Source organism: Triturus cristatus, chromosome 8 (genome assembly GCF_964204655.1).
Source record: "Triturus cristatus chromosome 8, aTriCri1.1, whole genome shotgun sequence".
Lineage (NCBI taxonomy): Eukaryota > Metazoa > Chordata > Amphibia > Caudata > Salamandridae > Triturus > Triturus cristatus.
Window position 1 is genome coordinate 270,149,452 of NC_140591.1, and position 23,965 is coordinate 270,173,416.

Below are 23,965 nucleotides of genomic sequence, written 5' to 3' on the forward strand. Positions count from 1 at the left end.
ACTAGGCTGTGTCCTGCCCCCACACAAAGGGCTGCATACCCCCCTGTAGTGAGTCTGAAGCCAGAGCAGGACGGTAGGACCTCTATACACTTCAAAGGCCTGTCTTTGAAGTTTCCCCCACTTCAAAGGCACCACCGGGTTTGAGTACTGGGCCTCTGAGACCACCACTTCATTATACTTCTTGACCTGTGAAGACTCTGCAAAGAAGAACGAGCGCTGTGCTGCTGAAGGACTGCCACTCTGCTGGACTGCTGATTTGCTGGACTCCTGTCTTGCTGTACTGCCTTACTGCCTGCTGTTCCCCTGCCTGGGTTAGAAGGACAGGATCTGCATCACTTGAACCCAGAGTGACTCCAAAGGATAGCTGGATGATCTCTTGATCTGAAATCTCACAGACAAAAATGACTTCCAACCCCCCTGAATCTGCACCTGGACTCTGCCACCTGTGAGTCTGCCCTGCCAAGTGGTGCCACCCCAGTCCTGGACCTTTGGCAGTGGGCCTAAGGTGTTTGATTCAACAGGACCCATGCATCTTCTGCCGAAACGGCACACCACCTTAGTTGAGTATATCAGAGCCTAAGAATCGCCACTGTTGCATGGATCAGAACGTTGCCTCTGTTGTGTGGATTGGCACTGGTGCATCGTTGCTAGTGCGTGGGTCGGACCTGATGCATCACCTCAGAACCACCACTTCGCAACGCTGTCTCCGGTACAAGGTCATCGCATCTCCATTGACCGCAACCTCAATGACGACGACGAATTTCTTCATCGCATCACCCTGCTCATTGCAGCCGGCGCATTGCCCTGGCCCTATTGTGTGGATCAGAACCAGCACATCGCCATCCCTGCATGGATAGGCACAGGCACATAGCCTCATCTGCACCCCTCAACCTTGACGTTGACGCAACCAGGATCAAGGTGCTTTTGTTCAGCGGGTCTCACTGGGTCCCTGTATCCGGCCCACGCTCGATTGTGGTCGGCCTGAACTTTTGACTTTGTCCTGGTCTGGCATGACCAGATATCCCAAGTAACCACTTACTGCTTCATTACTCAAGGTCTACTTAAAGGTTTTTTGTTGTTTGGTCTTGTTTTATTTCATAAATTAACCTCTATTTTTCTAACCTGGTATGCAATGTTTTTGTGTGATGTTCTCAATATTTAATTGTTTGAATTCTTCAACTAATACTTTACAAATTTCCTCTAAACTTTAGCCTGACTGCCTTGTGCCAAGCTAACAGAGGGTGAGCACAGGTTAATTTAGGGTTTGCCCACTTTTTACGCTGACGAGGATTGTGGTTGCTGGTTGACTAGGACTCATACCCCAGTTAACCTGCAACCCAATTTCTAACAAGTGAACTCTGTCATACCATGCACACTCATAATATGTTATTAATTACCATTGTAAAAAAAAATAAACCACAGCATTTTGGGAAACTTAGTGTCCAACTAGTGTTTAATGCAAAATAGCAAGCAGGACAGCAAAAGATAAAAGACAATTGCCATTTCAACTACCAGGGCCCTCACTTGAAAATGGCCAGTTGGAGGAAAGAGGTAAAATACATAGAAAATCAATCTAGTGTATACTTAATTTCTCCCAATACAAGTCAATGAAGTTTATTCATGTGACAAACACTTGCTACTCCAAGGGAAAATGTATCTAATGTGCAGGTGGCAGGGTCTTCTCCCCAATTAATCCCTAAACATCCTTGGGGGGGAATACACCAATTGTATGGACAACACTAGCCTCATTATTTTCACAAAATAAAGCTTCATCTTGCCAAATGTTACGCTGTTAGTAAATGTCCAAGGTACTACACTGAACCCTATGGCTTCTGGGTGAACATTCAGGGATACCTGTGTTGTAATTATTACAACATTATTTATATGAGAGTATCTTAGCATATTGCAGACATAATTCAAGTTTGTTTTCACAGCCCTTCCTTTTTTCTTGAGAGGAAAAGAATCAATTACAATAGTTTAAGTATATGTAATGTCACAATTTACTTATCAATCTCATCCTTATCTCTTTCTTTAAAGTAGCAACTGTAAAAGTGTAACTTGTGCCTTTAAATTTCCAAGTGAACAAAACAATGATGGATGGAATATTTGAATTCATCCCAGCCACTGGTAATTGCATTGGCCGCTTCCCAGGCCATATAAATAATCAAATTACCAAAGACACCTTATGCACAGCTAGCATTAATGAGGGAATTGTAACTGTTTTTTTCTTTAGCATCTGACCTCAATTTCCCCAAAGTTTCAATGAAGCTCTTTATAATTTACTCACTCGCAGGCGCCTAGAGGCATTTGCTTACCTACAGGTTTGAATTACAAATCCTTAACCACTAAGACAACTGGTGAATTGTACACTAGGTCACAGATTTTAATCGTAGCTGGCAGCAGGGCTGGTCCATGCTCTTCGATCGCTCCGAGATCAACACAAGAATTAGCCTCTTGGATAAACAATATCACAGAATAGCTCATGCAATCTATCTTTCATGGAATTAGATGTACCATATGCATCTCACTATTGACCCAAGTAACTACCTAGGCAAAACATTTGCCTTTTTCATCTAACCTAAAATGCCTTGAATCATATTTGGGGGAAGGATGAGCTATATAATTCAACTTTATGTAAGGTACATTACTTACTTTCAATATGAATAGTTGTCTCCTGTGTTAATATTTTCCCCCCTCTTTGTGATAAGAGCTTCCCGCTCACAGAAGTGCAGGTATGTGACCCGCACTTCTGTGAGCAGGAAGCTCTTAGGTTGGAGTCATCCCCTAGAGTCTAGGGGATGACTCCAACCTAAGAGCTAGAGGATGCTATGGAAGCCTCTTCACTCACGTACTCACTCAGAAGGCCTTACATGTGCCTGGAGCAGTTAGCGCTTAGAGACAGTTAGAAATTAAGAATGAATATTACACATACATACCCACTCTGAGGGCCATGCCGGTGCATGCACTTCTCTGAGCTTGGAGCGCTTAGAAGCGGATTGGTGCCTGGAGCAGTAAGCCCTAAGAGGTGGTTCAGTCTTCAGAACAGCGCTACACCTGCATCCTGATGTGTGTGCATCTCACATTCCACCTTCATCTCCATTATTAGCAAACACAGAGAAATGCAAGCTTACAGCTGCAAATCAACTCCAAAGGAAAGCAAGGCACATGCTAATAACACATTCATGTTAATGACGCAAACTTAAACAACTTCACGTAGGCAAGAAATACTGCCGGAACAACCTCTGAGGGAATAGAACCATGCGCAACATCCAACTATCAAATTACTGTAACTCATGTACCTTCGTATACAGTGTTGTCAACTCGCTAGTAGGGCTACATGAACTATATAATTCAATACTCTACCATGCACAGCGTTCTCACAAGTGTTGTTATAAATGCTATGATTTTATATGTAAAAGTGATGTAGTATGAAAGGGTATAACCAATACGTTGGTGCAAGTTATAGGTAATGTAGTGTGCCTAGCAAGTTGACAACACTGTGTACGGATGTGGGCAAGTTACAGTAATTTGATAGTGGTGTGTAAATTATAAATTTAAGGTGTAACTATAACTTTAGAATTTCTAATGTTTGTGTAGTTTGTTTGGTTTTTATAGAAAGAATGAATACAGTTATAGCAATTTGAAGGTAGTGCGTAAATTACACATTTTAGTTAAAACTATAACTTTAGAATTTCTTATATTTTTGTTGTTTAAGTTGCTTTTGTATAGAAAGAATAAATAAAGTTTTCCTAACTATAACTTATCCTTAATCTTTGTTTTCTTGTTGAATTTTGATGGCTTTTATTTTTTATTAGAGTCAAATGTCATTGAGTGGAGTGTCGTTAAGTGGCGTGTCGGAGAGTACAGTGGATGAGAGGGTCGTAGAGTGGAATAGAGAGGAGTACAATGTTGTTGAGTGGAGTGTCGTACAGTGTAGTGTCATAGGGTCTCGTACAGTGTAGTGTCATAGAGTGAAGTGTTGTAGAGTGGCATGTCAAGCAGGTGATTGTGTTAAAGTGTCGTACAGTGGAGTGGAGTAGAGTAGAGTAGAGTTGAGTGGCATAGTTTGGATGGGTATATTGTAGTGTCTTCTAGAGTGGAGTAGTGTAGAGTAAAGTGGCATGTCGTATAATACATTACAGTGTCATAGATTGGAGCGGAGTGCCGGACAGTGGAGTAGAGTGGCATGGAGGGGCAAACTGTGGAGTACAGTCTTCTAAAGTGGAGAGTCGTGGAGTGAACTGTTGTAGAGTGGAGTATCGTCCAGTAGTGTGTTGGTCAGAGGAGCGTCTTCAAGTGGAGTGTTGTTGACTAGAGTATTGTAGACTGGCATAGACTGGACTAGAGTGTTGTACAGTAGAATGGGATAGAGTAGGGTGAAGTAGAGAATCACAGGGTGGAGTGTTGTGCAATGGAGTGCCGTAGAGTACAGTGAGAGAAGAAGAGGGGAGTGCTGTAGCGTAGCGTGCCCTTTCATATAGTGGAGTTGTGTGTCGTAGAGAGGAGTGGAGTGGCATGTCATATGGTGTCATACAGTGTAGTAGAGTGGCGTAGAGTGAATGAGCAAAGAGAGCAGTAGAGTGTCGTAGAGTTGCAAAGAGTGTAGTAGAGTGTTGTGGAGTAGAGTTGCATACAGTGGAGTAGAGTGTTGTACAGTGGAGCGGCATAGAGTGGAGTATTGTACAGAGGTGCAGAGTCATGCAAAGTGTTGTACAGTGGAGTACAGTAGAGTGTCATAGAAAAGAGTGGAGTAAAGTGTCAGAGTAGAGTGGTGTGGCATGTTGCACAGTGTTGGAAACTGTTGTAGAGTAGATTGGAGTAGCCTACACTGGAGTACAGTGTTTTAGAGATGAGTGGTGTACAGTAGAGTAGACTGCCACAGAGTGCGGTAGAGCAGAGTGGCATAGAGTGTCATAGAGTGGAGTGGCATAGAGTGGAGTAGCATACAGTGGAGTTGTGCAGTACAGTGGATTAAAGTAGAGTACTCTGTCATAGAGGAGGGTAGAGTAAAGTGGGGTTGTGTGGCATAAAGAGAGTTGTGTAGTCTCGAAGAATGGAGTAGAGTATCGTAAAGTGGCATAGAATGAAGTAGAGTGCTGTACAGTGCAGCAGAGTGTTTCACAATGGAGTGTAGGGGCATAGAGTGGATTAGAGTGGCGAAGAGTAGCATAGAATGTACTAGAGTGTTGAAGAGTGGAGCGGTATAGACTAGAGTGTCGTACAGTGTCAATACTAACTGATAAACGGAAAGTGGCTAGTTCGTGCACTAAGAAAATAACAGCTTTCTACGAAAAGAAGGAAACGCGTATTGCCCAGATGCTGCTGAACACAGTGCTATTGTAGAAATTGCTTCCCGTGATGAAGGTCCTTTAGGTTCATTGCCTTCCTCCCCTAGCTTGAGTAATACAAAGGGATCACATTTTTATATTTCCCCCAAAGTTATGAACACTGTTGAAAAGTGGGAAGAGGGTGTAATTTCCATAAGCTGCTCAAATAGATACGAGTTGTTATACTCCCTGGAAGGGCCAATTTGCACTGAAATTAAGTCTTCAGTCTACAAGTGCAATACCAATGAACATGACTGTGAACAACACACTGCCCAAATACCAGTAAGAATTTGCTCACTGTCTGAACCTGTAAACCCTAATATAATGATGGCAGAGCTCTACTCAAGACTTGAAGCTCTGACCAAAAAGGTTGAAGACTTAAAACAACTAATTGCAAAATTGGTGGTACAAACTACCAATGTAGGGGTACACCAAGAGGGAGAAACTTGCAAGCATATTACCACATACGTTGGAAACGCCCAAGCAATAAAAATATGTGATCAGGGTTCCCAATTACTTCCCCACTCTCACAGACTTTCAGATAATCAAGCAGTTAATACCAATAATAATATGCAGATTCCAGGTAATTCAAATTTAAACAAAGGGTTGAGCATGACCAAATGGAGTACAGGAATAAGGCCACCGAGAGACTACCTGCCAGTAGGAGGGGCAAAGGGCTTTAGTACTTATGGAGTAAGAGAGGCCAGTTGACTTCCAGGTGACTCCCAGTATTTGGGGCATAGGAAGAATCCAGAACTGAAGATTAGAGGTCGGTGAACTGCCAATAACTCAAATGCTTTTCGGTAGCAGACATCCGTACCCAACACGCTATACATTAGACTATCTTAATAGCCACCTACAAAGTGGCTGAGAGTACAAGGTACTCATGACTAATGAGTCGAAGCTAAATCCTGGAGACAGGGAGGATGAAGAGTCCTTAAAGAATAAGGTAACGTATTGGACCAGACATCATCTCCAGTGCTTGTCCATAGTATGATCAGGCACAATTAAGGCTGCACATTTATTGAGTGCATGTGGGGACTCCGACAATATAGTGCTGGTATTCGGGGCAATGACTATTGTTGATGGCCTGATTGCACTAGATTTAAGGCCAAACCCACCCTTAGACTCCCCGATAAGATTCAAGCTGAATAGATCCAACAGGGAAATGAATCATACTCAGGGAATGCAGCAAAGATTATCTAATCCCTCCTTCCCTACTTAAACTATTGACAATTTAGAATCTGTTGATTGACTGTCAAGGCTGGTAACCATAAATAATTCTAGAAGTGATCTGATGTTAAATCCTTGTACAACTGATTCCAATGCTTCAGTGAACAGCTCAATAAAGACATTTTGTTATGCTTCCGATGAAGTAGATACAGCAATCACTGATTTAGCTAATGAAGGAAGTGCACAAGCTGAGTGCACTCCGTTTTTGACCAGGAGTTGTAATGGCCTGTGCTTATACCTCCGCACACCTTTGTTTCTGGATTTGCTTCCATCATCATCAAAGAATAACAGGTTGTTTCAGGTGCTTGAATTGCTGCTGATTGTGAGTTACTGTAATTATTGTGAACTATATATACCCATCACCCACACTATTTAAGCAACCTTGCCATGTTTTCAAGGTCTATGCTTGACTAGTTGCCACAGTCAAGATTTTTTCTTAAAATTCTGGGACTTGTTGTCTTGTTTATTCCATTGTAAAACCAGAACTACCAGCCCAGAATTCAAAAGAAAAAAAACTTGGACTGGCACAGCTCATCACAAATTGGCCTAGGAACATTTTCAGCTATGTGAAAGCTCCGTCTGAAAGGACTAGGTTGATTTTGAATTACTGAAATTAGCACAAACTTCATTTACTAGAGTGCAAAGGGGAGCTTTTGCTGAGATGCCAGCAGTGTGCTCCCTCCCCTCTGCAGCGGTGAAGCTCCTCCTAAACTCATCAGACCGAAGAGCCTTGGGTGCACATTCAAGCTCTGGGGTGGTGCTGACTACCTCAAGCAACAACAGCAGCATTGCAAGCATCTCTAAAGAAATATGCTACTTCCTGTTGAAAAATGGCAACCGCCCAGAAATACATCCAGGAATGCACAGAAATACAGGCACCGGTTGCATCCCCTGATGGTGAACTCGTCCTTACCTTTGAGTTACTGAAAATATCATGAACTTTATTTAGCAGAATACAATGGGGAACTATTGCTGAGGTGCTAACTGTGGACTCTCACCTCCTCTGTGAAGGTATCATCATATCTTTTTCTGGGATACATACTACTAAACTGAAAACCTGGGGGCATATCATCAACGAGGCGATAAAAAATTATCACCGCTTTCGCGTCCCTTTCAGACGAAAAGCGGCGATAATTTTATCGCCTAATCAGCAAGGTCACGCTATCGCGTGAAACCTTGCATTAGCGCCTGTTTTCTGAATGCCCAGATTTGCATCTCTAATGAGCTGGTAATGGTAATTGCATTGGCCGCTTCCCAGGCCATATAAATAATCAAATTACCAAAGACACCTTATGCACAGCTAGCATTAATGAGGGAATTGTAACTGTTTTTTTCTTTAGCATCTGACCTCAATTTCCCCAAAGTTTCAATGAAGCTCTTTATAATTTACTCACTCGCAGGCGCCTAGAGGCATTTGCTTACCTACAGGTTTGAATTACAAATCCTTAACCACTAAGACAACTGGTGAATTGTACACTAGGTCACAGATTTTAATCGTAGCTGGCAGCAGGGCTGGTCCATGCTCTTCGATCGCTCCGAGATCAACACAAGAATTAGCCTCTTGGATAAACAATATCACAGAATAGCTCATGCAATCTATCTTTCATGGAATTAGATGTACCATATGCATCTCACTATTGACCCAAGTAACTACCTAGGCAAAACATTTGCCTTTTTCATCTAACCTAAAATGCCTTGAATCATATTTGGGGGAAGGATGAGCTATATAATTCAACTTTATGTAAGGTACATTACTTACTTTCAATATGAATAGTTGTCTCCTGTGTTAATATTTTCCCCCCTCTTTGTGATAAGAGCTTCCTGCTCACAGAAGTGCAGGTATGTGACCCGCACTTCTGTGAGCAGGAAGCTCTTAGGTTGGAGTCATCCCCTAGAGTCTAGGGGATGACTCCAACCTAAGAGCTAGAGGATGCTATGGAAGCCTCTTCACTCACCTACTCACTCAGAAAGCCTTACATGTGCCTGGAGCAGTTAGCGCTTAGAGACAGTTAGAAATTAAGAATGAATATTACACATACATACCCACTCTGAGGGCCATGCCGGTGCATGCACTTCTCTGAGCTTGGAGCGCTTAGAAGCGGATTGGTGCCTGGAGCAGTAAGCCCTAAGAGGTGGTTCAGTCTTCAGAACAGCGCTACACCTGCATCCTGATGTGTGTGCATCTCACATTCCACCTTCATCTCCATTATTAGCAAACACAGAGAAATGCAAGCTTACAGCTGCAAATCAACTCCAAAGGAAAGCAAGGCACATGCTAATAACACATTCATGTTAATGACGCAAACTTAAACAACTTCACGTAGGCAAGAAATACTGCCGGAACAACCTCTGAGGGAATAGAACCATGCGCAACATCCAACTATCAAATTACTGTAACTCATGTACCTTCGTATACAGTGTTGTCAACTCGCTAGTAGGGCTACATGAACTATATAATTCAATACTCTACCATGCACAGCGTTCTCACAAGTGTTGTTATAAATGCTATGATTTTATATGTAAAAGTGATGTAGTATGAAAGGGTATAACCAATACGTTGGTGCAAGTTATAGGTAATGTAGTGTGCCTAGCAAGTTGACAACACTGTGTACGGATGTGGGCAAGTTACAGTAATTTGATAGTGGTGTGTAAATTATAAATTTAAGGTGTAACTATAACTTTAGAATTTCTAATGTTTGTGTAGTTTGTTTGGTTTTTATAGAAAGAATGAATACAGTTATAGCAATTTGAAGGTAGTGCGTAAATTACACATTTTAGTTAAAACTATAACTTTAGAATTTCTTATATTTTTGTTGTTTAAGTTGCTTTTGTATAGAAAGAATAAATAAAGTTTTCCTAACTATAACTTATCCTTAATCTTTGTTTTCTTGTTGAATTTTGATGGCTTTTATTTTTTATTAGAGTCAAATGTCATTGAGTGGAGTGTCGTTAAGTGGCGTGTCGGAGAGTACAGTGGATGAGAGGGTCGTAGAGTGGAATAGAGAGGAGTACAATGTTGTTGAGTGGAGTGTCGTACAGTGTAGTGTCATAGGGTCTCGTACAGTGTAGTGTCATAGAGTGAAGTGTTGTAGAGTGGCATGTCAAGCAGGTGATTGTGTTAAAGTGTCGTACAGTGGAGTGGAGTAGAGTAGAGTAGAGTTGAGTGGCATAGTTTGGATGGGTATACTGTGGAGTAGTGTCTTCTAGAGTGGAGTAGTGTAGAGTAAAGTGGCATGTCGTATAGTACATTACAGTGTCATAGATTGGAGCGGAGTGCCGGACAGTGGAGTAGAGTGGCATGGAGGGGCAAACTGTGGAGTACAGTCTTCTAAAGTGGAGAGTCGTGGAGTGAACTGTTGTAGAGTGGAGTATCGTCCAGTAGTGTGTTGGTCAGAGGAGCGTCTTCAAGTGGAGTGTTGTTGACTAGAGTATTGTAGACTGGCATAGACTGGACTAGAGTGTTGTACAGTAGAATGGGATAGAGTAGGGTGAAGTAGAGAATCACAGGGTGGAGTGTTGTGCAATGGAGTGCCGTAGAGTACAGTGAGAGAAGAAGAGGGGAGTGCTGTAGCGTAGCGTGCCCTTTCATATAGTGGAGTTGTGTGTCGTAGAGAGGAGTGGAGTGGCATGTCATATGGTGTCATACAGTGTAGTAGAGTGGCGTAGAGTGAATGAGCAAAGAGAGCAGTAGAGTGTCGTAGAGTTGCAAAGAGTGTAGTAGAGTGTTGTGGAGTAGAGTTGCATACAGTGGAGTAGAGTGTTGTACAGTGGAGCGGCATAGAGTGGAGTATTGTACAGAGGTGCAGAGTCATGCAAAGTGGTGTACAGTGGAGTACAGTAGAGTGTCATAGAAAAGAGTGGTGTAAAGTGTCAGAGTAGAGTGGTGTGGCATGTTGCACAGTGTTGGAAACTGTTGTAGAGTAGATTGGAGTAGCCTACACTGGAGTACAGTGTTTTAGATATGAGTGGTGTACAGTAGAGTAGACTGCCACAGAGTGCGGTAGAGCGGAGTGGCATAGAGTGTCATAGAGTGTCATAGAGTGTCATAGAGTGGAGTGGCATAGAGTGGTGTAGAGTGGAGTAGCATACAGTGGAGTTGTGGTGTCATACAGTGTAGTAGAGTGGCGTAGAGTGAATGAGCAAAGAGAGCAGTAGAGTGTCGTAGAGTTGCAAAGAGTGTAGTAGAGTGTTGTGGAGTAGAGTTGCATACAGTGGAGTAGAGTGTTGTACAGTGGAGCGGCATAGAGTGGAGTATTGTACAGAGGTGCAGAGTCATGCAAAGTGTTGTACAGTGGAGTACAGTAGAGTGTCATAGAAAAGAGTGGAGTAAAGTGTCAGAGTAGAGTGGTGTTGCATGTTGCACAGTGTTGGAAACTGTTGTAGAGTAGATTGGAGTAGCCTACACTGGAGTACAGTGTTTTAGAGATGAGTGGTGTACAGTAGAGTAGACTGCCACAGAGTGCGGTAGAGCAGAGTGGCATAGAGTGTCATAGAGTGGAGTGGCATAGAGTGGAGTAGCATACAGTGGAGTTGTGCAGTACAGTGGATTAAAGTAGAGTACTCTGTCATAGAGGAGGGTAGAGTAAAGTGGGGTTGTGTGGCATAAAGAGAGTTGTGTAGTCTCGAAGAATGGAGTAGAGTATCGTAAAGTGGCATAGAATGAAGTAGAGTGCTGTACAGTGCAGCAGAGTGTTTCCCAATGGAGTGTAGGGGCATAGAGTGGATTAGAGTGGCGAAGAGTAGCATAGAATGTACTAGAGTGTTGAAGAGTGGAGCGGCATAGACTAGAGTGTCGTACAGTGTCAATACTAACTGATAAACGGAAAGTGGCTAGTTCGTGCACTAAGAAAATAACAGCTTTCTACGAAAAGAAGGAAACGCGTATTGCCCAGATGCTGCTGAACACAGTGCTATTGTAGAAATTGCTTCCCGTGATGAAGGTCCTTTAGGTTCATTGCCTTCCTCCCCTAGCTTGAGTAATACAAAGGGATCACATTTTTATATTTCCCCCAAAGTTATGAACACTGTTGAAAAGTGGGAAGAGGGTGTAATTTCCATAAGCTGCTCAAATAGATACGAGTTGTTATACTCCCTGGAAGGGCCAATTTGCACTGAAATTAAGTCTTCAGTCTACAAGTGCAATACCAATGAACATGACTGTGAACAACACACTGCCCAAATACCAGTAAGAATTTGCTCACTGTCTGAACCTGTAAACCCTAATATAATGATGGCAGAGCTCTACTCAAGACTTGAAGCTCTGACCAAAAAGGTTGAAGACTTAAAACAACTAATTGCAAAATTGGTGGTACAAACTACCAATGTAGGGGTACACCAAGAGGGAGAAACTTGCAAGCATATTACCACATACGTTGGAAACGCCCAAGCAATAAAAATATGTGATCAGGGTTCCCAATTACTTCCCCACTCTCACAGACTTTCAGATAATCAAGCAGTTAATACCAATAATAATATGCAGATTCCAGGTAATTCAAATTTAAACAAAGGGTTGAGCATGACCAAATGGAGTACAGGAATAAGGCCACCGAGAGACTACCTGCCAGTAGGAGGGGCAAAGGGCTTTAGTACTTATGGAGTAAGAGAGGCCAGTTGACTTCCAGGTGACTCCCAGTATTTGGGGCATAGGAAGAATCCAGAACTGAAGATTAGAGGTCGGTGAACTGCCAATAACTCAAATGCTTTTCGGTAGCAGACATCCGTACCCAACACGCTATACATTAGACTATCTTAATAGCCACCTACAAAGTGGCTGAGAGTACAAGGTACTCATGACTAATGAGTCGAAGCTAAATCCTGGAGACAGGGAGGATGAAGAGTCCTTAAAGAATAAGGTAACGTATTGGACCAGACATCATCTCCAGTGCTTGTCCATAGTATGATCAGGCACAATTAAGGCTGCACATTTATTGAGTGCATGTGGGGACTCCGACAATATAGTGCTGGTATTCGGGGCAATGACTATTGTTGATGGCCTGATTGCACTAGATTTAAGGCCAAACCCACCCTTAGACTCCCCGATAAGATTCAAGCTGAATAGATCCAACAGGGAAATGAATCATACTCAGGGGATGCAGCAAAGATTATCTAATCCCTCCTTCCCTACTTAAACTATTGACAATTTAGAATCTGTTGATTGACTGTCAAGGCTGGTAACCATAAATAATTCTAGAAGTGATCTGATGTTAAATCCTTGTACAACTGATTCCAATGCTTCAGTGAACAGCTCAATAAAGACATTTTGTTATGCTTCCGATGAAGTAAATACAGCAATCACTGATTTAGCTAATGAAGGAAGTGCACAAGCTGAGTGCACTCCGTTTTTGACCAGGAGTTGTAATGGCCTGTGCTTATACCTCCGCACACCTTTGTTTCTGGATTTGCTTCCATCATCATCAAAGAATAACAGGTTGTTTCAGGTGCTTGAATTGCTGCTGATTGTGAGTTACTGTAATTATTGTGAACTATATATACCCATCACCCACACTATTTAAGCAACCTTGCCATGTTTTCAAGGTCTATGCTTGACTAGTTGCCACAGTCAAGATTTTTTCTTAAAATTCTGGGACTTGTTGTCTTGTTTATTCCATTGTAAAACCAGAACTACCAGCCCAGAATTCAAAAGAAAAAAAACTTGGACTGGCACAGCTCATCACAAATTGGCCTAGGAACATTTTCAGCTATGTGAATGTCCGTCTGAAGGGACTAGGTTGATTTTGAATTACTGAAATTAGCACAAACTTCATTTACTAGAGTGCAAAGGGGAGCTTTTGCTGAGATGCCACAGGGTGCTCCCTCCCCTCTGCAGCGGTGAAGCTCCTCCTAAACTCATCAGACCGAAGAGCCTTGGGTGCACATTCAAGCTCTGGGGTGGTGCTGACTACCTCAAGCAACAACAGCAGCATTGCAAGCATCTCTAAAGACATATGCTACTTCCTGTTGAAAAATGGCAACCGCCCAGAAATACATCCAGGAATGCACAGAAATACAGGCACCGGTTGCATCCCCTGATGGTGAACTCGTCCTTACCTTTGAGTTACTGAAAATATCATGAACTTTATTTAGCAGAATACAATGGGGAACTATTGCTGAGGTGCTAACTGTGGACTCTCACCTCCTCTGTGAAGGTATCATCATATCTTTTTCTGGGATACATACTACTAAACTGAAAACCTGGGGGCATATCATCAACGAGGCGATAAAAAATTATCACCGCTTTCGCGTCCCTTTCAGACGAAAAGCGGCGATAATTTTATCGCCTAATCAGCAAGGTCACGCTATCACGTGAAACCTTGCATTAGCGCCTGTTTTCTGAATGCCCAGATTTGCATCTCTAATGAGCTGCAAAGTGGGCGTTCCTGCCCTGACATAAATGGAGAAATAGCGATATTTCTTCAATTATCAATGGGCGCGCTAACCTGCAGAGCAACAAGCAAAGTAGCGATAACCTCTGTTATCGCTACTTTCCTTACGCCTGCTTCAAGACTGACTTAGCCAGGATATCCTATGTAAGGTGGATATCATGGCTAAGTATGCCTTGCCCTATCATCAAGCTATCGCCAAACTTTATGAGAATATCGCTGGATTTCCAGCGATAATCTCACATTTGGCAGTTAGCGCATGGAATTGTATTGCTTTTGAGATAAGCGTTGATAATAGCATGCTATCTCAGCGATAAAATTCCACGTTACCCGGCGATAATTATCCTAGCGCTAAGTGCGCTTAGCGATAATTATCGCCGGTCCTTGATGAAATGCCCCCTGGTTTGTTTAGAGTAATTTCTCTAACTTTTCCTAGGAACCCATTATTCTAACAAAGCACATTGTCTGCTCAACCTGTGACTTTGGTGCAGTGGAGATTACAAGCATTTTTAAAAGTCGGTAAAAGTATAAGGGGGCCACCACATAATAAAACAGGTATTAGACAATTGTGAATTCCAAAGATAAATGGACGTAAGCATGTCTTCAGCAATGGGCCATTTATTTAACGGCTGAAACTATTTAAATAACTTTTTGGGAAAGTTCTGTGTATTCGGCAATGTCACAATTAATTACTGGACTCATAAATATCACTGTGTGCTTAGGCGTTCGCATATCATGTTAACACTTATATGGCTAAAGAGAACAGAAAGAAAGACATACTAATAATAGAGGTGCAGAACATTGCAAATTTCTGAATACATATCTGTTCATAAAAAGCAAAGTATTTTTTCAAGCAAGTATTCACTTTAAATATATAAATGGGTTTCATAACGCAAGTCAGGTTTTGATTTGATGATTTGTGGCATACATAAAATCTCCTTTAAATAAGAAGAATATTTATATGTGTAAAAAAGACTCTGTGATAGCGACTGTGAGATTACATTTAGTTCAACGTTTCAATAGAAAGGGCATCTTTTGTTTTTTCGATTAATTTGCCACCTTTCGAAAAATCTGATTGAACCGTCATCTGATTTGGGCTCGGGACAGCAAGAATCATGCACATCCGTCAAACAGGCAGGGGGAAGAAGAAAAGTCAGAAAAACAACATTTCAAATTTTAACTCCAAAGGGGATCTTTGCTCTCAAATATAGATGCTGACAGGAATTACACCAAACTTTGATGTCGCAGGGAAGTGATTTGAGGTCTGATTTCGAGTTTGACGGTCTTACCGCCATACCGCTGCGGTCTCCCACCCGTCTTATTATGATGCAACGCTGGCCCAGTGGTGGTGTTGCTAACGGCAGAGAATATTTTTTCATATGTGTCGATGCAGATGTGTATATTTTGACTGCACAAGTGTTGAATTGACACATATGCATGGCACATAAAAAATCCCTAGTTCGAGTAATTTCCCATTGTTGGAGTCAGAACCATATGTGCCCAGTCCAGTCAATGGGTGAAAAGTGTAAATCGAACTTACCTGGATTTTGGCGCCAACAGGGTTGTTTTCTTCGGGGTCAAGATGCAGCTGTGAAGGGGTGCCCAGGAGGAAGGGATCCATGTGGAAGACTGAAGGTAAGAACAGGAAAAGGGTGAGTTAACACCACAATTCCTCCGATTCAGATGACTTGAAGCAGGCAGATTCACCACCACGGACGGCTCGACGGAAAGCCAGCTCATAATTCCGACAGCGGTGACCTTGTCTGTACTGCCCTCTGGCAGCGGATGTATGACGTTACAATGCATGCTATTACAACGCCTACCGTTACAACGCATTTTTTACAACGCAAACACTACTACAACGCTATCCTTTACAACGAATACTTTTACAACGCTAAACTTATTAAAATACTTAAAAGTGCTGTTACAACGAAAACCATTACAACGCATACCATTACAACGCGAAAAAAATATTTTGTTAATAAAAAGTACAATAAAATCTGGCACGGGATGCAGGGAAATTAGGGGTTTTAGGGTGGGGAAGTGTATTAAAATGTGGAGAAAAACTGTACGTAAATTGACTGAAATGCATTACAAAATAAATACTCGAGTATTAAAATTAATACTCGAGTATTAAAATTAATACTACAATTTCCCCCAAAAATCCGTTTTCACACATTTCAAAGTTTAACACAAATAACGAAAAATTTAACAACAGTTCATACACATTTTAATCATGAATATATCGGAAAATAAGTAAACAGAGTAAAACAGAAGACACATACACATAGGCGCCATTTTATCCATCTCACTTGTAAAACTTGTCCTACAACACTTTCTATGAAAACAATAGTAAAAGACATGTTCCAAAATGGATGCCAAAACGGAGCAAATGAATGAAAACAATACATCTTTTAATGCTTTTTAAAATTATAATTTTCCACAGAAAAATAAAGTATATTAAAAAACACAACGAACGCAGTTTTAAAAAAAATTAATAGTGACACTGACTAAAACTTATAAATACCAGGAAGACACCATTTTGCAATCAGTTGATTATCAACTACCAGAGAGACCAGACGTAAAAACCTGACCCTCTGACACCTCCACTGTGACCTCCACTGAGAGAGCACTGCATTCGTTTGGAAAAGCATTGTTAGTTCGCAACTACTAGTAAGTCACTAATATATTTTAACACCTTGTTTTATCCTTAATCATGTTTTATTTCCATACAAAATATGTTTAAAAAATATTTATATTAACTTATAAAATTTACTGTTTCTAATTTACTGTTTCTAATTTTTTATCACTAAAAAAACTGTAATACATACCAACTTAAATCATCTATTTTTTTTTCAAAAAACAGAAACTTGTTATTCTTTCAAAATCAAGAAATCTTGTCCCTAATTTTCCATCACCTCAACGTAATCGACTCACCTTTACTATTGTGAAGGTAAATGTTTTTTAATTGTAATTATTTTACTTTAAAAATATATTTTTAGCATTAGCAAAAGTGTTGTATGGTAAAGGGGATTATATTAATTTTTTACACATTCACACTGCATCATAAACGAAATTATGCGATGGTGCAGGGGTAACAATTAATAATATGACTGCAGTTAGGTACTGCATTTGAGAAAGCGTTTCATGGTACTGGGGTAACTATTACTATTCTAAGTCCCAGAATGTTCAGCAGTAGAGTAATTGAGTGATGGTGTAGGGGTATCCATTATTACTCTTATTTCATAATGCATTGAAAGTGTATTATGTTTTGCTGTACCAATTGTTACTCATACTCTTGTGTGATGCAGCACCATGAAAAGTATGATATGTGATGTAGTTAGAGTGAAATAAAATATCAGATTGGTCTCTTTTTTTTTTTTCAACCAACGTTGTCAAAGTTGTATTAATTATTTTTTTTTTTTTTCATTTTCACAGTCAATCGGTTGCAACTTTGTGGATTAAATCACTAAAATAAATAGCTTAATCCTGCAGCCAGCACTACCAAGAAACCACGAAAACAATCAGCTAAAGAAAAAGGTATTTTAAATTTACACTGTTATAAATTCCACAATGTAATAGTCATACCTTTTGCTATTGTTACTCCAGGAAAGTGCAGAAGTAGGGTAAGTGTTGGATAGTTTAGGGGTACAATTTACTATTCTAACTCCATGAAGGTGCAGCAGTAGGGAAAGTGTTGGATGGTGTAGGGGTAAAATTTACTATTCTAACTCCAGGAAGGTGCAGCAGTAGGGAAAGTGTTATGTACTAATAGTTAAATTCAATGTCATAATTTCAAAAAGTTTTTCATAATTTGCATTTGTCACCAACGTTCAGTTTTTTCATTTTTTCTTTTTTCATTTTTCCAGACAATTGTTTTCAACTTTGTTTTACGATTCAGTCCAACACATAAGTGAAAACTCCAGCCAGCAGGCCAATACCACTTCAGAAGCCTCACCAAGGAAAGGAATCCCAAAAAAAAGGTATTTTAAAACAACATTGTTTTTAAACCATCAATATGTTAGGCAAACCATTTACTTATTAATGTTAATAAAATCCCAAAATATATAAAATAAGGGTTGCAGTTGGAAGAAGTTATTTTTCTAACTCCAGGAAGGTGCAGCAGTAGGGAAAGTGTTGGATAGTGTAGGGGTACAATTTACTATTCTAACTCCAGGAAGGTGCAGCAGTAAGGAAAGTGTTGGATGGTGTAGGGGTGCAATTTACTATTCTAACTCCAGAAAGGTGCAGCAGTAGGGAAAGTGTTGGATGGTGTATGGGTATAATTTACTATTCTATCTCCAGGTAGGTGCAGCAGTAGGGAAAGTGTTGGATGGTGTAGGCGTATAATTTACTATTCTAACTCCAGGAAGGTGCAGCAGTAGAGAAAGTGTTGGATGGTGTAGGGGTATAATTTACTATTCTAACTCCAGGAAGGTGCAGCAGTAGGGAAAGTGTTGGATGGTGTAGGGGTACAATTTACTATTCAAACTCCTAGTAGGTGCAGCAGTAGAGAAAGTGTTGGATGGTGTAGGGGTATAAATTACTATTCTAACTCCAGGTAGGTGCAGCAGTAGGGAAAGTGTTGGATGGTGTAGAGGTATAGTTTACTATTCTAACTCCAGGAAGGTGCAGCAGTAGGGAAAGTGTTGGATGGTGTAGGGGTATAATTTACTATTCTAACTCCAGGAAGGTGCAGCAGTAGGGAAAGTGTTGGATGGTGTAGGGGTACAATTTACTATTCAAACTCCTAGTAGGTGCAACAGTAGAGAAAGTGTTGGATGGTGTAGGGGTATAAATTACTATTCTAACTCCAGGAAGGTGCAGCAGTAGGGAAAGTGTTGGATGGTGTAGGGGTACAATTTACTATTCAAACTCCTAGTAGGTGCAGCAGTAGGGAAAGTGTTGGATGGTGTAGGGGTATAAATTACTATTCTAACTCCAGGAAGGTGCAGCAGTAGGGAAAGTGTTGGATGGTGTATGGGTATAATTTACTATTCTAACTCCAGGAAGGTGCAGCAGTAGAGAAAGTGTTGGATGGTGTAGGGGTATAATTTACTATTCTAACTCCAGGAAGGTGCAGCAGTAGGGAAAGTGTTGGATGGTGTAGAGGTACAATTTACTATTCTAACTCCAGGAAGGTGCAGCAGTAGGGAAAGTGTTGGATGGTGTAGGGGTGCAATTTACTATTCTAACTCCAGGAAGGTGCAGCAGTAGGGAAAGTGTTGGATGGTGTAGGGGTAACATTTGAGGTATAGTATTTACTTTTACATCCTAATTTGTTTTTCTTCTCTTCTCTTTTCAGATAATGTCTAGTCTTGAAGCAGCGAAATACATTAAATCCAGGAAAGGAAAAAATTTATTAAACCATGGAGGATACATATATAGTAAGGAAAGAATAAGTTTTCCTAGAAATCATTGGAGGTGTGTGCAATACTACACTACCCATTGCAGTGGCAGAGCGGTTACTCTTGATAATTTAGTTGTGAAAACAACAGAACATAACCACTCTGCCTCTGCAATGGAGGTAGAAATAAGAGAAACAGTTAACGAAATGAAAGCTATTGCAAGCACCTCCAATGATTCTACAGGATCCATTTTAAGAGAGGTTGCACAGCATGTCCCCAGTCATGTTGCTAGTAACATGCCTATAATTCCTAATTTGAGAAGAATTATTCAAAGACAAAAGCAGGCAAGTAACATTCAATTATCTAAACCACATTCTTTCTCTGACATTAGAATTCCACATGATCTTTCTTTTCTTTTTCTGATGAACCTTTCCTTTTGCATGACAACCAAAACCCTCAAAAACGAATTCAGATTTTTAGTACCCCACGTAACCTTGCAAAGTTAAAAAATAGTGAAAATTGGATGATGGATGGGACGTTTAAAAGTACACCCCATCCTTTCACTCAAATTTATACTATACATGCAAAAATTAACAATAATGTAATTCCCTTAGTATATAGTTTGCTACCTGATAAGACTTCTGCAACATACTCTGAACTTGTATCAGTTATTAAAAGTAAAACATCTCAAAGTCCTAGGAAAATAATAATTGATTTTGAATTGAGCATGATCAATGTGATCAATAAAACGTACACGGATACCCAAATTCAGGGATGTTTTTTCCATTTTTCCCAGGCTTTTTGGCGTAAATTACAAAAAACATCCCTAGTTGCAGAATATTCTCGTGATAGCAAACTACAATTTGAACTAAAAAAATTAACAGCACTTTGTTTTGTTCCTCCCGATAGTGTGGACGAGTACTACACTGCAATTATAGAATCTGCTTATTATACAAGTAATGAAGAGAAATTGGCTCCCATCCTAAATTATTTCGAGGACACATGGATTGGGCACCTAAGCAGATCGGGTCGCAGGAGGAAGCCACGATTCCATGTGGAGTGGTGGAACTGCTACACGAGCTGTTTAGAGGGAGAAGCAAAAACAAACAATGCCATTGAGGGATGGCATAACTCCTTCAACCACACAATTGGCAAACCTCATCCAAACTTCTACTCTTTCTTGGAAACTTTGAAGAAGGAGCAAAGTTTTCAAGAAATGAGACTAGCCCAAACACTTGCAGGTAGTCTAAACCCACGAGTAACTGTCAAAACTAAGGAAATGTCTGAGAGACTATTGGCTATATTACAACAATTTTCGTTGTGTGTGGCTATAGACTACCTGGAAAATCTTTCTAACATTCTTTCTTTCTAAAATTAGTTTTGTACTTACTTTCTTGCTTTGCTTCAAATTTAAATATCATTTAATTACAATTGGCATACAATTTTTTTCCAAAAATGTTTTCAAACTTAAAAGTCGGGTCTCCTTATTTTTTTTTTTTTTTTCAAATCTTCATTTTTTGCAAAACTACCAATGTGACCAAATCTACTGTTCCATAGTATTCGACCAATTTTTCTAAAACCAAACGCCAGTAGATTAATATCAGAAAACTTCATTATTAACTACCACCCTAAAAATGCACCAAAAATCCAACTACTCAAAATTTCAGAAGTCAAGCAATTATCCAAAATGCACATTGCTGCATAAACACCAAATTTTTATCAATCACTTTTTTCCAAAATTTACAAATACGCCATTTTTTTTTCTCTAAGTAATGAAGATATAAGTCATTATTATTGGTTTTGAAGTTATGAAATAAACTTTGTGAGCAGTAACTTAAATTAATTTTACAGTTACTTACATTTTTGTAATGAACCAATACATTTGCGCGACCCGACATAGGCATAAATTAATGACATAAATGTGGACATGATTTAAAACATTTTCAACATCAATTAGTTATTCCGCAACCTCTCCTTATTCTTTTCTTACTATATATGTATCTTTATTAAAGGTTTAATCTATAAATAAAAGTGAAAATGTTTCCTACCTGGACGCAGATCAGCTTCCTGCTGCTTCTACGTCTTACGTCTACGTTCACGTCATGACGTCATCGCGCGCATCAATGTTTAAAATGGACTATTTTATTTACTTTATCTGTAAATAAATGTTTATAATTGTTAATAAATTATGTATATGTTTTCTAAAAAATGTACATTATGTTTAAAAAATCAATAAAACTTAATAGTATTTTCTAAGTTTGTTCCAATAAAGAAATATTTAATAAACCTTATTTGTTTACTGTTATTATTTTTTAAAATTGTAATTTAAACATGTGAAATGTTACTTTTTATTCGTAAATTTACTAAATGTGTTCCTTACCTCGACTCTATTTTCTTTTTCCTTCCAAACTTGCTCTTTCTTCTCTTTCTGCTCCTTCTTTTCTTGTACCGCGGGTTGTATATTCTGAAGCTGCCAAAATAAATGATGGACAAATAAGCTCAAAGACTTCAATGCAAAAGCGTGGGATTTTTTTTTAAAGTAAGTTCTATTTTCTTTGCTCTATTTTCTTTTGGTATAATTTCATGTTAAATACATTTCTAATTACTCTATTAATAATTTAAATATTTTATTTATTGTTTAATTTTTTTTTAACATTTCTCATATTTTATATTAAAATACTCCAAAAGTACTCTTACTTTTTTTACAAATTTTATTTCATTCATTACATTTTAAATAAGAAGGTTAAAAATACTCAAGTATTAATCTTTCATAATACTAATATTTTAATAAATTTTTAATTTTATTTGTTTTATAAAAAATACTCTAGTATTAATATTTTATAATACTTCTCATATTTCTCATTTTTACATATTTTTCAAATAATGTATACACAATATATAATCTTTCATATTTTTAAAAATATAATCCTTAAAATAATTAATAACATTTTACCTAATTATTTTTTAATACTTCTCATATTTAATATTTTTACATATTTATTAAATAATTTTTACACAATATTTAATCTTTCATATTTTTAAAAATATAGTATTTTATATAAATAATAAAATATTACTTAATTATTTTTTATATACTCCAACAGTACTTTCTTTTTTTAAATCTTTTATATTATTTATTACATGTTTTTATAATTAAGAAAAACATACTCAAGTATTAATTTCTCATAATACAAATCATTTATTATACAATTTATATTTATTTATTTTAACTTAAAAAATACTCTTTGATATTTGATTAATACTCAAGTATTAATCGTTTATTAAACTACTCACATTTTTTAATTTTTCTAAATTATTAAATAATTTATACTCAATAATTACTCTTTCATATTTATCAAATACAGTATTTTATATAAATAATAAAATATTAATTAATTTTTTTTCAAAAAACATTTTTCTTAAAAATAAACAAAAAAAAAATGTGTTGTAATGGTATATGCGTTGTAAAAGTACTTACCATATAACAGCATGCGTTGTAAATGCATGCGTTGTAAAAGCTTTTGCGTTGTAAAAAATGCGTTGTAATAGCATTGCGTTGTAAAAGTTGCGTTGTAAAGGTTGTTTCCCTCTGGCAGCTGCTTTCCCCCTATCACCATCCCGGCAGTCTGTGAATGACTCTCACGTCGGCGGGACTCCGGCGGTCTTTCCTTCAACTTAACTCCAATATCGTAATTCAGCAGATGGACCGCCAACTGGGCAGCAGGGAATCAGGTGCCTTTTCGATAGCGGATCCCTTACCGCTAAACTCGTGATCAGGAACTTTGTTTAGTTTGCCATAAATCCATTTAATAGTTTTTGAGAAAGAAATTAGGGTAAATATTGGGGAGAAGAGTTGGCCTAACAGCTAGGGCGGTCAACCTCTAATCTGGGGAACTGGGTTCGAGTCTTGGCAATGACGCTGAACATTCTGTGATTCTGGGCAAATCACTTAATCTCCCCGTGCCTAACAAAAATGAATGTGTCCTCATGTAATGCAAGTGGTGCTATGTAAAGCGCTCTGATACCCGATTCGAGCCAGGTTCGAGCTATATAAAACTCTGTAAAATAAAATTGAAAACATTGTTTCAGGATGTGCTTGAAGAGGTTAAAGATTTAGAGATATCTGGACATTTTATTGTCAGTTGCCCAAAACTGGGTCCCCAGCCCTGAAGGATCTGATTGGTTGGAAACAAGAGAAATGTTTCTCCAGTGGGTGCATTTACAGAATGCAGGGCATGGTCCTCGTGTTGTGAAAAAAATGATAAACGTCACATCAGGGAGCAAGGAGAAAAACATACCTCTCTAGGTCTTACTTGGGGATTCCATAAAGGCTAACCTGTTATAGTTTAAAATTAAGCTAAAAAATGTTTTTCACAGACCGCAGTAGGCACAGGTTCCATGAGTTTGTGGTCCATAGACCGTGGTCTCAGTACTGACACTACAGCCTATGGAAAGGATTCCAGCATGGATTCACAGGTTTCATATTCCGCTGCTCCGCTACCAGGAATAGGGACTATGGATGCCATTTTGGATGTGTTGGATCCTTGACCGTGTTAAAGAAACCCATAAACAAGAACATTTTTATGTGCCTCTAACGTCCAGCGCATTGCTGCCATGGGATACACATGAGTACCCCTTGGAGACGATGTATTCATAAAAATGTAATCAGATGTTGCTT